We start from the raw sequence: 13,211 nt of genomic DNA on the forward strand, positions 1-13,211 counted from the left end.
ATCAAGACTTGCAAACATCAAATGTACATGTCCAGATTTTCAAATACAATGCACCCTTCCCTATGGGCTATTTAGGGCCTACCTTAGGGGGCACTTATATGGATTAAACAGAACAGTTTGGGCCTGGTAAGAGGACTTTTTGCCAAGTTCAACTGGTAGTTTAAAACTGCACATAGGCTGCAATTGTAGGTATTATACACGTCTTAAAGGGCTGCTTAAGTGGGTGGCACAAAACGTACTACAGGCCAACTACTTGCATGTAATTTACAGGCCCTGAGTACATGCTATGCCCCTTTACTAGGGACCTATAAGTATATTATATGTACCAGACTGGTGTAAGACAATTGTTCAAGTGTTAGAGGGGGAGCATAATCACAATTGCACCTATTCGCAGCAGGAAAGGGCACACACTCCTAAAAGCCAACAAAAACTGATCAAGAAAGCAGCAGGGGTGAAGGCAAAAGGTTTGGGTGGACCCTCCAGAGAGGCCTAAGTCCAACACTTTAGAATCTGTAGTATTCACAATTAAAATGGGAGGATTGGCTCTGTATCTTGTTTAATCCCTATTCCTTTCCTTTTTGGTGAAGCCAGTCCAATAACGATTGTCCAGGCACGTATCCAAGATGCCCAAAGCAGCCAAGAAATAACCAATCACATTCATTTTGTGGTCAGTATAATCCCCAAGAGAAACATAAGGCAAGTGTAATTTCCAATTCACCCAGTTTTCCTCAATTACATCTTTCCCAAAATAGTAAACCAACCACACGGGTTCACAAAATAAGTGCTTGGTTTCCCATCCACTTTTATCACACAAAAACTCTTGAACAAAATGTTCTGAATGTTCTACAACTTTGGCTATATTAAGGGCTGCATCAAATGATATATCCGATCCACCCACTTTTTTTTGGTCTTCATTAAAATGTAATACTTGTTTATAAGCAATAGGTACAAAATCACATGTAGATGCTAATGATCCTAATACAGATGCGTACTCTTTAAATGAATTAATTTACCCCGGGTGTTTTAGAACAGAATTTATACCTTTAAATTACTATACTGATTTTCCTTGCATAATGCACACACATTTGTTTTATCTGCATATTCATATACATCGATTTTGCCAGGTCTTTCTAAACAAGGAAGTTTGTAAATTCCTTTTGAACAAATTCTCCAAGACACTATTTTAAAAGTTATAATTTCCTTTTAGGTGAGCAAGAATCTACTTCAGGCACTTCCCCATATGCTTAGAAAACAGCTTCCTTTATTTCCCAATCCATGGGTTCTCCTTGTGATGGTAAAAAACATATAAAGGAACAATACTGGACATTTTGAAGAAAGGACAAAGTTGACAATTATGTGTCAGGGTAACTGGGAAAGTAAAGAACGTTGCAATCATTGTGCATAATGCCATGGATAGGAAACTACACCTCTATATATTCTGTAGAAGTCAATCTTTATGTTAAATCTTAAGTTGTCAATTCTGGAAATTGTAAAACTTGAAGCCAAGAATGTAGATTCGGACATTCGATAGAGCAAATGTGATATAGGAACAAGTCAAAAATTCATCACTGGAGTAGCATGCTTCATTAAGTGAAGCGTTAGTAGTCCTACAATTTCAAAATGACACTGAACTGGATGCAAAATAGAATTTAAAAAAAATGGCTTTGGACAGCCAGATGATGCTTTAAACATGCAGGAAAGCCTGAACCAATCCAAAAGGGTCTATATGGCCACGAAATGATGAGGGTATTCACGTGGTTTCAAGCATGTCATGCGATGATGTACAAGACACAACTGATGTAGGGTGCAGCACAAGCCTCCCGATGTGTGAATCTCCCCATTCACCATACAAGTTGCTATCCTGTTCGTCTGTATTTTCATTTCTACCAATTTTCTAGCCACGCAAGGCTTCAAATGCACCTCACATGGAGGGAATTACATTCTTCAATGCCCCAACGCTTAAAACGTCAAGCACGTTCTTGAACAAAAAGCACTTACAGACCGTCCTTTGCAAGTAAAAGGCATCACAAAACTCAGGTTGAGTGTTCCTTGCATGTCTCTAGTTTTCAGATGTAAGCAGTCTATCACTACAACAAGCAATAAATCATATGAGGTTTATTTATCAGGTAAAGCCATGGGTATACAAGAGGAGCTTCCCCTCACAAAGCACACCAAACCCTCTTCTCCACCTGACACATTTACCAAAATTGCACTCATAATTTTTCACTGCATTCCATTCCATGCTGAGACAGAAAGTTCAAAGTTATTCACACATGCACACACAAGGAACATTGGGTGAGAGGGGTGCAGTATAGACGACTGACCATTTAAAATTGTGTGGGAAAGGTCGCTTTATTGAAACAGGTGCACATCACAAACTACTAGGGCAAACCACCTTACAAAACTACCACCTCACTAAACATCAATTTAAATAACAATCTCCCCTCTCTCCTATAGTCCCACCCACATGCCCCACTGTAATGCATTTCAACAGTTTCAAACTTTGACTTTTTCCTTACTGCCTTTGACTGCATGAAACAACCTCTAAGCAATCAAACTTCTTCTACTTAAACTTGCATTTCCTGCCTGCCCTCTCTTAACACATGCTTTATCAACTGGCAATGTCATCAAAACTTCTGTAAAGTCATGCAAAACTTTCCAGGCCAAACCTAAGCACCTGTTTCAATCGACAACAGTACACACATACCCCTTCCGCACCTGCTTTGATAACGGAACCCTAGAAGGACCAAAACCCCATACAGAAGACCACCCCATAAGCTAGCAACAAGGGGGGTGGGAGGATAGGGTAAGGAAGAAGTCAAGCTATCTCCCTGCCACTAGTCACCAGTACCCCAAATTTGGGCAAGGAGAGCCCAAATTAGCCACTTATATTTTGTTGGGCTGTATATGTTATGTGTGTAGCCCAATTATAAAATGGCAGTCCTAGATTGCACCAGCCTCCCAAACTGCTCGTGGCTGACCTCCCTGCAGCTGGCTACTGCCTAAACCCTCCTTGGGACGGAGGGGTGCAGCACAGCCCACTGACCTTTTTAAGTTGTGTGGAAAAGGCCGCTTTATTGAAACAAGTGCATATCACAGATTTTACCTGGGCAAACTGCCTCACAAAACTACCACCTCATTAAAAATCAAGTGAAATAGCAATCTCCCCCAATCCCCCGTGGTCCTGCCCACATGGCCCACCTGCAACTACCTCATTTGAATTGTAATGCATTGCAGCAGTTTTAAGCTCTAACCTTTTTCTTACTGCATATGATTGCATAAAACAACCTCTAAGCAACTAACCATCTTCTACTTAAAATTGAATTTCCTGCCTGCCCTCTCTTAGAACGTGCTTCACCGACTGGCAATTCCAACCAAATTTCTGTACGCTCATGTAAAACTTTCCAGGCCGCCGCCATCCAGAAAAAGGGAGCCTGCTAACTTTTTCTACCCCACAACCCCAACTGACTAGCTATACCCCTGTTTTAACTTTTGATGTTGAGGGTCCTCACCAGCACGTCCCTTAGCTTCAACAAATACAGCTCCATTCCTACCAGGAACAGATGAACCCCATCACCCCTGAAAAATTCCTTGTTGACATATTTAATGGCTGCATGGCAAATACGCCCAAAACCAATTTCCCTGTGAAACCTGACCATCTCTCTATTCACTTTCCTATGAGCCCTATCTATGGCTGCGGGCTTACTGGTTCCCCTCCAAACCCTCCTTGGTATGAACTCCATCCACAGAATAAATCAGCCTGCCCACTGGGTCTTAATTTGCAACAAATCCTTTTTCATTGCTCTCATAAACATCACTTATTCTTCCCTCACCAGGTCATTCTCACCCAAATGGAGAACCAACATGTCAGGGCATCTACTGCTATCTAACATCTGATTCGAAGATTGTAGCAATTCACACCTATCCATGCCCCCTTTTCCCCACCACATATTCAGACAGAAGTGCTTATCAAACCCCAAATTAACCCCAACCCCATCTGAGTAGCTTGTCTCTCCGCACACTTGATGAACAAGTGGCCTGCCACCCAAATGGCCAAATCATCCACTGTCAGACCCGCCATGGAACCTGCAATCAGACAAAAAGCAGTAAGAATTCAAGAAACATGCCCTAGCACACTTTCTACGTCGCCCAATGCCCGCACTTATCACCTGTAGCAATTAGAAATTCAACACCCTAGTTTCATGACATCTTCATGCGCCCAGCCCGTTCTCTGCCTCAGTCACTGTACCAATGCAAAAAGAATGTGTATCATATTCTGTCTGTGTGGCCCCCACTGCCATTAGCACTTCACAGAGAACAGCTTAAAAGCTGAAACCTTCACCCCAGAGGGATGTTTGAAAACTGCTCCCTTGATCACCCCACCTTAATTTGCCCACCTGTCACCTCACTCCACCTGGCACTGACCCAGCGACTCAATTGTGTACAGTCTCATAGGCTACCACTGATCTCTCTGATCTGTTTTTGAGCTCTGGAGCCATATGTCCCACCTACCTTCTCTTCTTTCACGTCTTCCAACCTAAACAGCCCCTGCCCCGGAAATTCGGACACGCCAAACATGCCATAAAGCATCCAGGATATAAGGGAAGAGAATAAGCAAGTCTCCTTGGAATTTCAGCACATGGCCAGCAGCTGTTGCAAGACTGAACAGAACAACTTCCATGTCAATGGCTTCCTAATCCACCCCAAGCATTCTTGTTCTCTTGCCCAGCCCTCAAGCATCCTTTGACGAATTCACCTGCAGATGGGGCATACCCACACATTGGTTTCCCCATAAAGGATATCCCTGCCAGCTTACCTGCAATGGTCACTTGTGACAAGACCTTCTCCACTAAGATAAACTGAATGACATTTACTACTTGAAACCACTCTCCCCCTGTGCTGTGCCCCTGATGCCAAGAATTCCTTCCATGCCTGACCATAAGCCCTCTGAGTCGATTTTGTCAGGACCTCTACCACCAGCTACATCTTCCTGTATTTCTTATTGACCACAATTCTTTTGGCATGGGCTTCTTGAGTCTGTCTACATCCTTGTCCAACCCACGGAATTTCCCCCACTGTGAACGAGACAAAGCATCCGCAATGCCTTGCATATGCCGCAGACATCCAAACATGAAAACTCTCAACAATTTTAAACAGCTGCCTTTCTTTTGCTAACTGTCTGTTCACCACTACCATGTTGTTGACCCTGAAAAGCACCCTTCGATGCACCAGCTCCTTGCCCCACAATGTGACCACCACACCAAGGGGAACAGATCCAAAAACACAATGCTTTACCCACTACTCTCTACTGTTCTGGCCACTCTTCTGCAAACCACCTGCCTTTCCAATATAGACCAAAACCCTGACCAAAACCCTGACCACCTGCCACATCTGCAAATATCTGCACATCCCAATCCATATCTTTCAGTCTTGCCAGAGGAATTCCATTGAAATACTGTAAAAAGAAACACCACATCCTCAAATCTTCTTTGAACCCTACTGACAGTCGTACATGGTGATGATGCAGAGAGAAACCCAAAAGTGTTAAGCCTAACCTCCTACAGAATGTCTTCCCTGCTCTGACCACCCTACACCCAAATTTTAGGTGACCCAGCAAAATCTGAATGTCCCTAACTTTTACATTATCCTTCAACAGCATGCCCCCTAACAATGCCTGCATTGTCTCCTGTTTTTCCTGAGGCAATCTTGCCTTGATTTCCAATGAATCAATCTCAATGCCTAGAAATGTTAACACTGTGCTTGGGCGCCAGAGGAACCCCGAGGTCACCATGAGCTCTTGGAATCTTCCCAACAATCACTGGCAGTACAGGGAGCTGGACTCCCCCACAAAGAAGAAATTGTCCAAATAATGCATCACCAGCTGATGGCACGTATTCCATGTAAATAACAATTTTAGAAACGAACTGAAGCATTCAAACAATTTGCATGATAAGGAGCAACCCACTGGCAGTGCCTTGCCCACCTACCACTGATTTTCAAAATGCATACCGAGCAGCTGAAACTAATCCGGGTGAACTGTAAGCAGTCAAAAAGCTGACTTTGTATTACACTTCCACAAAGCTGTCTTCATTATAACCAACCAGCGTGATGCCCAATGGGTCCTCCACTCTGGCCCAACTGGCATGCGTACCTGGTATTTGTGGAGACAGTTACACTTTTGTCCAATGTGGGGCTACATGTCATGTCCAGGTGGGCTGAAGAGACCCCTCTGTACCACACTGCTGATGCCACCCTCCTGTCCATTGCGTTGTGTTGGCCAGAGAGCAACCTAGACCTACCTGCCAGTGGGGCAGATAAGACCGTTCCACACCTTCGTCTGTTCACCTCCTGAGCTCTCCCAATGACCTCTGGTGAAAAGAACATGACCCAGCCATCTCTTCACCTTGGTACACTCGAGCGTCCCTCAGCTCTACTGAGTTTGGAAACCTGCACTGCTCCTTTTCCTGTAAAAAAGACAACAGGTCTGGTGTACTGCTCCCTGTGCCTGTTGCAGCTGGCCCAACTTAACTGCTGGTCCCAAACACCAAAACCTATGTCTGATCCCTCACCTTCCTCAGTACCCCAGGCCCCCAATTTTTCCTGAGTCCAGCTGCACAGCCACTCCCACTAACCCCTCTGCCCCTGGATCTTTATCCCTCTTCCTCATCCCCGCTCCATTCTAATATGGCTGCCACCAGAGGAGACGGGGGCCCCTGGCCTGTTTTGCGTTCTTATATATCTCCTCTCCCTGTCTGTCATCCCCCTCTTGTGGGACCCACAGCTCACCACCCCCTCTTTTTGCCCTCCCCCCAAGGGCCCACCGCTGCCCACCATGACTGGAGCTCTTCTGGGGCCTGTTGCAGCCACCCCGCTTCCCCAGGCATGAATCCTGCTCGCTCCATGTAGCCTGCCCCCTTCATTCTAGTCACCCCACTCCTTGAGGGTCCCCCAAGGATGGGGCCCCAAACACATCTTGTGCAAGGCTGGTTCTCCTGCCAAGGCCCCAATGTCCAGCTTGTAACCAGTCCCCCCGAAGCCAAGTATCTCCATTATCAATCCCTCAGTTTTAAAGGGGCTCCAGGGACACTGCCCATTGTCTCGTGGTATTTGGGCCACCCCCACCCTGCTCATGCAACACAGCTCCGGTCAAGCCTCCCCTTCCCCCAAACAAGCAGGTCTTTCCAACCTTTGCGCCCTTATGGGTGGCTCTGCAGGCACCGCTCGCATCATCAGCATCCATTTTACAGCAGCTGCAGACATGGGCCTCTCTTGCTGTTGGGCCTCTGTCTTCATTAGGGATGTGCCGCTTGCCTCCATTAGGGCAGTCTTGTCGGTGAATCCTCCCCAACTCCGCTCGCTTGCGCCCCTTGCAGTTGCATGGGCTGCATGGGTTGGATCTGGCACAATGTCCTGACACGCCCCTCTCCCAGCCCATCCCTGTCTCCCAACACCATGGGGGCTGCTCTCTTGCCACAAAGAGCAGCCCCTGGCACTTACCTGTTAGGCCACCAATGCTGCACACCATTTCCTCAGTGGTGAACATGCTACAAGAGCTTTGACTACCCTCCTGGATGCCCAAAGAGCTGGGTGTGCTGCACTCGCAATAATGCCATCAAACCCCACCAAATCAAGGAGCCCAGCCTCCCAGAGAAGCCTCATTGCCTCAGCTACTGTTGCCTTCGAATCCGCCATGACAACACTAAGGTGAGTGCAACTAACTTTCTACCAGTCTGCTACTACTGCAAAACTCTGCAAAAAAGGCTACAATGAGGAAGCCAAACTATCTCTCTGCCACCAGTCACCAGGTCACCTGTAGTTAAAATGGTGGCAGGGGGCCCAACTTAGCCCCTTATATATCATTGGGTTATATGTCCTATGTATGTAGTCCAATTATAAAATGGCAGTCCTGGACTGCACTACCCTCCCAAACTGCCCGGGAGGGGAAGCCTGACCTCCCTGTAGTCGACTGTCCCTCAAACCCCTATATACATAGTGCAGTAGGAAATCCTTTCCAGAAAAGAAATGTGAGTCTACATTCATAACCCAGAGTGCCCAGAAAGTGTCATATCTGTGGTTCTAGCTTTATTCACCATCTTACTAGCATCCTAGCATTAACAGTTGTCATGATATTCAGTTTCAGCAACACAACTAAAAAGATTCCTACACATTGGAGGATTCATTTAATTTTCAATTTAGCAAAATAAACACACATTTCCATCTTCCAGTTTAGTTACTGCATACATGAGGGGAGAGAAATGAAACACATTTCAGATGTAGTGCATGCTGGGATCGTGGTCTGCACTGTTTGAATTACAGCTGCCATTGCAGTCCATGTCTAATGCAAACTTTGAGGAACTTCTGCATTTGTCTTGTTCAGTTATTTTTCCCTGTCTGCTGTTGTGGGACAGGCAACTGGAGTTATATTGCACAGCTCTTAAAAGCTTGACCATGGCTATTCTTACCATGATCATGTTTATATCAGCTTCATTTACAAGACTGTAAGATCAAATTACCTGCAGACCACTGGCTGAAAATAGAACTGTTGTAGATCTATGTGAAAATAAGGAAACCCAATTGCTTAATCTGAGCTGGTGGTTTCCAATGCTCAGCACTGGCACTTAATTATCAGCTCTGGCACTTATGACAGTCTGCCACATGGTGGTGCTGTCTGCCTAATGTAGGTATAAACACAACAACAGCTGTTTATTAATTCAACACACACGTAAAGTGACTAATACCTGAGTCCCATGCAATTCCTACAGCTTTGGGGGTCTAGAGTAGTCTGAATAGTCATACTTGTAGGAGTGTAATGGTTAGTTGTTTTGTTGGTAGTCATTAGCAGGGCTGGCAGGGACAATTGATGGTGATAGCTGCAGTGTCCTCCAGACGAGAGTCCTGGCACGTATTTTATTCCATTTTTTTCTGTTTTTACAAATTAAGAAACTGAGAACCTCTTTCAACACTACATAATTATGCCAATATAAGCACAGAACTATTTTCTGTAGTGAAAATGATGCATGAAGAGGAACAAAATGCTTGTTCACTAACAGCAGTGAACACTTCTGAATAACCTTTTCACTGGGAACAGAAGATCTATTACAAATCATGCTTGGGTCTTTTCAACATTCATGAACTGGTTTAAGTGTTGCTTGCAACAATCCTCTTTTAATGTTATGTTGGATTTGCAGTAAGATAAACAGGATGTGGTGCGAAAGTGGGAAAGGGTGCTCCCAGGAACTTTCTCCTCGTCAGTTAGTCAGTAAGGTCCAGGAGTCACCCCTATTCTGTGGCTAGTGAAAACCTACCAAGCTGACACAGCACTCAAAGCTCCTGAAAACATTCTCTGAATCTGTGGAAGATCAGAGAAGAAAAGGACCTGCTGTCTGCGACCTGTGTGGAGTCCGGAGCGGCTGGCCCTGTTCTTGTACCTAGGATTGAGTAGTGGAGGATCAGTTGGTTGACCTCTTGTGTTTCAACAGGGACAGAATAAGGTGCAAGAGGCGTTTTTTCATGAAGGACCACTTGATTGTAACAACAAGACCTGGACTGGACCCTGCTGGTGACCTCTGCTAGAATAAGGTCTGGCCCTCAAGTGTTATCCTGGAAGTCATAAAAGTGACCTAGAAGAGCTGCTCCAGAAGCTATGACATTTGGATTTCCAACACGTCAAGAGTGTCAGTGGGAAGTTACAGAAACAAAGCCCAATATCGATGCATGTTAATTTGATAAAATTTCTGACTTGCCGCACTGGAGTATTTTCATCTTCTTAAAAAGACTAAAGGCCTGATTCCCAGTCTGGGAGACAGGTTACTCCGTCACAAACATGACAGATATCCCATCTGCCGTATTACAATTTTCATAGGATATAATGGAATAATAATAATACGGCAGCCAGGATATCCATCATATTTGTGACAGAGTAACCCCATCTGCCAAACTCTAAATCAGGTCCTAAGCCAGAGGGTAAAATCTTCGGCTAGCACAAACCCACTTGGAGTATCAAACCCTTGCTCCATTACAGTGACCCTTAAATTGTGCCCAGGCCCCAGACCACTATGCCCATAGAGTATCACTGGCACTTAGCGCATGCTCACTTAAATCTAGAAAAATGAATGTCGCTGGATGCACTTTATTGGATTTTTTGTCATTTCAATGTCATTTTATTAAATGAAACTGTACTCTATTATTAAATTAGCTAAGGGATTTTTTTATTATTTGGTGTTTGCAATGTTGTCAGATTTGCAATGCCATAAATACTTTACAAATTGCCAGCCTGTTCTGTGCCATGGATACCAGGGGATTGAGTTTAGGTCAATTTAGAGACTTTTGGGGTTCACTGTGATGACGTAGTGTTAATATTCCTTGGGGTGGGTGAAGTGGTGTAACAAAACTTGGGGGTGTCCCCCAGGTACATGGAGGGGTCCACCTTCCAAACTCAGTCAGGAGCTGTCAGGCCTGGGTACTGTGTTAAGGGAAACCCATGGAGCTCGAAGGCCCTACTGCAATGCAGGGGCCTACGTAATGCCACTGGGTGGGTGACTGCCCAATCCAAATAGTAATCCACTTTCTTACAAGCACCTACCATGAGACCTATGTCATTTTCTCTAGAAAACATATTGGCTCAGCCAGCGCAGTTATAATGGTTGTCACACGGACTTTGGTCAGGGACTTAGGGCCATATGTACAAACACATTTTCCCATAGACACAGAATGGGTAAAAACCTTTGCTACATCTGGCCCTTACTTTCTACCCTAAACTTGAAAATCATTTTAAAAGTAGGTTTAAATATTTAGTACTGTGCAGATAAGATCTACATAGCAATACCACATTTCAGCCCAGAGTCCTGCCCTCTGCTTTTCCAATTTAGGTTCATGACAGTTTGCTGTTAGGCACTCTGTAGTCATAACTGGCAGAAGGATGAAGATCAGAAGGGCCAGGAACGTTCAGGCAATGAAAAACAATAGAACATCATCAGCCAAAAGGCCAATGCTATTGCTTCTTTTTTGGGGAAAATACCATTCCAAAAGCAGCCTTGGAGTTCCATAACTTTATAGTGGAACTTTTCAGTGACTTCCACTATCATTGTAATTTACAGCAGGGGGTATTTATCCCATGTCTATTTGTGAAATTCAGACACCTCCCAGAATACTGAATAGCTTAACAGAATGAAAGTGCGTATTATATTCCAGTGCCAAAACCCCAGGGTGCTAATTCCTCCTTGAAGAGGCGTTTAGCGTGTATCATGGCAAAAAAGCTGCTGATTTGTGATTGACAAATTAAAAGAATTGTTAAAACCTGAACTGAAAATCTAATGAAGGGCAACATGAATAATGACATGTTATCATTCTGGGAAGCTGCAGACTGTCACATCTTCAGTGGTTTGGAAACACATTCCTTTTTGCCATTACACATAGAAATGATATATGCAGACAACCTAAGTACTGAGCAGTACAATTAATTTCCAATTCAGTAACTTTTGCTTTAAGAATGATTAGCCCTCAGCCTAAGAAATGACAACTGGAACGGTTTCAAACTACTGCAGAGGGGAAGGTGGCCAAACGTAAAAGTTATTTTGTGCCTTCAAAGGAATTAATGCAACAATTTAAAACAATTGGACATCTGCTCACATTTACAGCATATGCCCCTGCTGTGTGGTTGTTACAGGCTATGTCGTCGGAAATCTTTAGCTGGAAGCCTTTCCAACAGAAGAATGGCTACACTATTTTATGGCGGTCCTTCCAAAGCATATTTTTCATATATGGAAGGACCAGGTAAACCATAGTCTTAGAGAACATTAAAAGGCAATACATCTTCTTTAAAGATATTGCTTCTTTAATTTACAGAAACAATCTCCTGCTTTTGCGATTTGTTTCTGAAAATCAAAACAGTCGCCAGACAGCCGACATGAAGGTGGCTAATTATGATTTAAATTTTGTCAAATGTGCTCTTGTCGCGGTGGCACGGTGGCACCACCACTTTCAGTAAAATAATAGCCCTGGGCATAATTTTAATTATACTAGAAAAAATTCCAAATTTCATCAATGGCACATTACTGGAAATCTGCAAAACGTCTCAAAAAAATGTATTAGGCGATTTTGCTTAATTTTTCCTTGGGTGAGGGTTATTTGCGCTGGAAATGTCGCACTGAGGGCCATATTTATACTTTTTGACGCAAAACTGCGCTAACGCAGTTTTGCGTCAAAAAAATTAGCGCCGGCTAACGCCATTCTGAAGCACCATGCGGGCGCCGTATTTAATCAATGACGTTAGCCGGTGTTAGCCGCCGGCGCTGCCTGGTGTGCGAGGAAAAAAACGACGTACACCAGGCAGCGCCGGCGTAGGGGGATATGGAGATTGTACGCCAAAAAATGGGCCAAGTCAGGCTGAGGCAAATTTTTCGCCTCAACCCGATTTGCGCCATTTTTTTCGACTCCCAACCCCCATAGAAATGACTCCTGTCTTAGCAAAGACAGGAGTCATGCCACCTTGCCCAATGGCCATGCCCAGGGGACTTCTGTCCCCTGGGCATGGTCATTGGGCATAGTGGCATGTAGGGGGGCACAAATCAGGCCCCCCTATGCCACAAAAAAAATAAAAATAAAAACTTACCTGAACTTACCTTAATGTCCCTGGGATGGGTCCCTCCAGCCTTGGGTGTCCTCCTGGGGTGGGCAAGGGTGACAGGGGGGTGTCCCTGGGGGCATGGGAGGGCACCTCTGGGCTCCTTCCGAGCCCACAGGTCCCTTAACGCCTGCCTTGTCCAGGCGCTAAAAAACAGTGCAAAAGCGGCCGCACGTCATTTTATTTGACCCGCCCACTCCCGGGCGTGAATTTTGCCCGGGAGTGTAAATACGGCGCACATGCCTCGGAGTCACTTTTTTAGATGGGAACGCCTACCTTGCATATCATTAACGCAAGGTAGGTGTCCACGCTAAAAACTCCATGGACTTTGGCGCTCGACGCGTCTAACGCCAAAGTATAAATATGGAGTTAGTTTTGCGTCGGAATTGCGTCAAAAAAAACGACGCAATTACGGCGCAAACAGAGTTTAAATATGCCCCTGAATGTCTCCTGCTAGTGTGATTTATCTATGTAAAGTATGTCCTTCCTTTAAAAAAATATTCAGAAAATCACATAAGATACCGGAAAACCACATTTCAACTTAAAATGTGAAATTTACCAAATTGCCGGAGAAGTTTCATGAAATTTC

The 13,211-nt window shown here is 44.6% G+C and overlaps 1 protein-coding gene across 1 annotated transcript in view; it reads right to left on the reverse strand.

Annotated features, from left to right (window-relative positions):
• PDZRN4 (PDZ domain containing ring finger 4) overlaps positions 1-13,211 on the reverse strand; it is a 469,963-nt gene that overhangs the window by 252,144 nt on the left and 204,608 nt on the right. The gene's annotated exons all lie outside the window — the stretch shown is intronic.

The sequence above is a fragment of the Pleurodeles waltl genome, chromosome 4_1 (genome assembly GCF_031143425.1).
Source record: "Pleurodeles waltl isolate 20211129_DDA chromosome 4_1, aPleWal1.hap1.20221129, whole genome shotgun sequence".
Lineage (NCBI taxonomy): Eukaryota > Metazoa > Chordata > Amphibia > Caudata > Salamandridae > Pleurodeles > Pleurodeles waltl.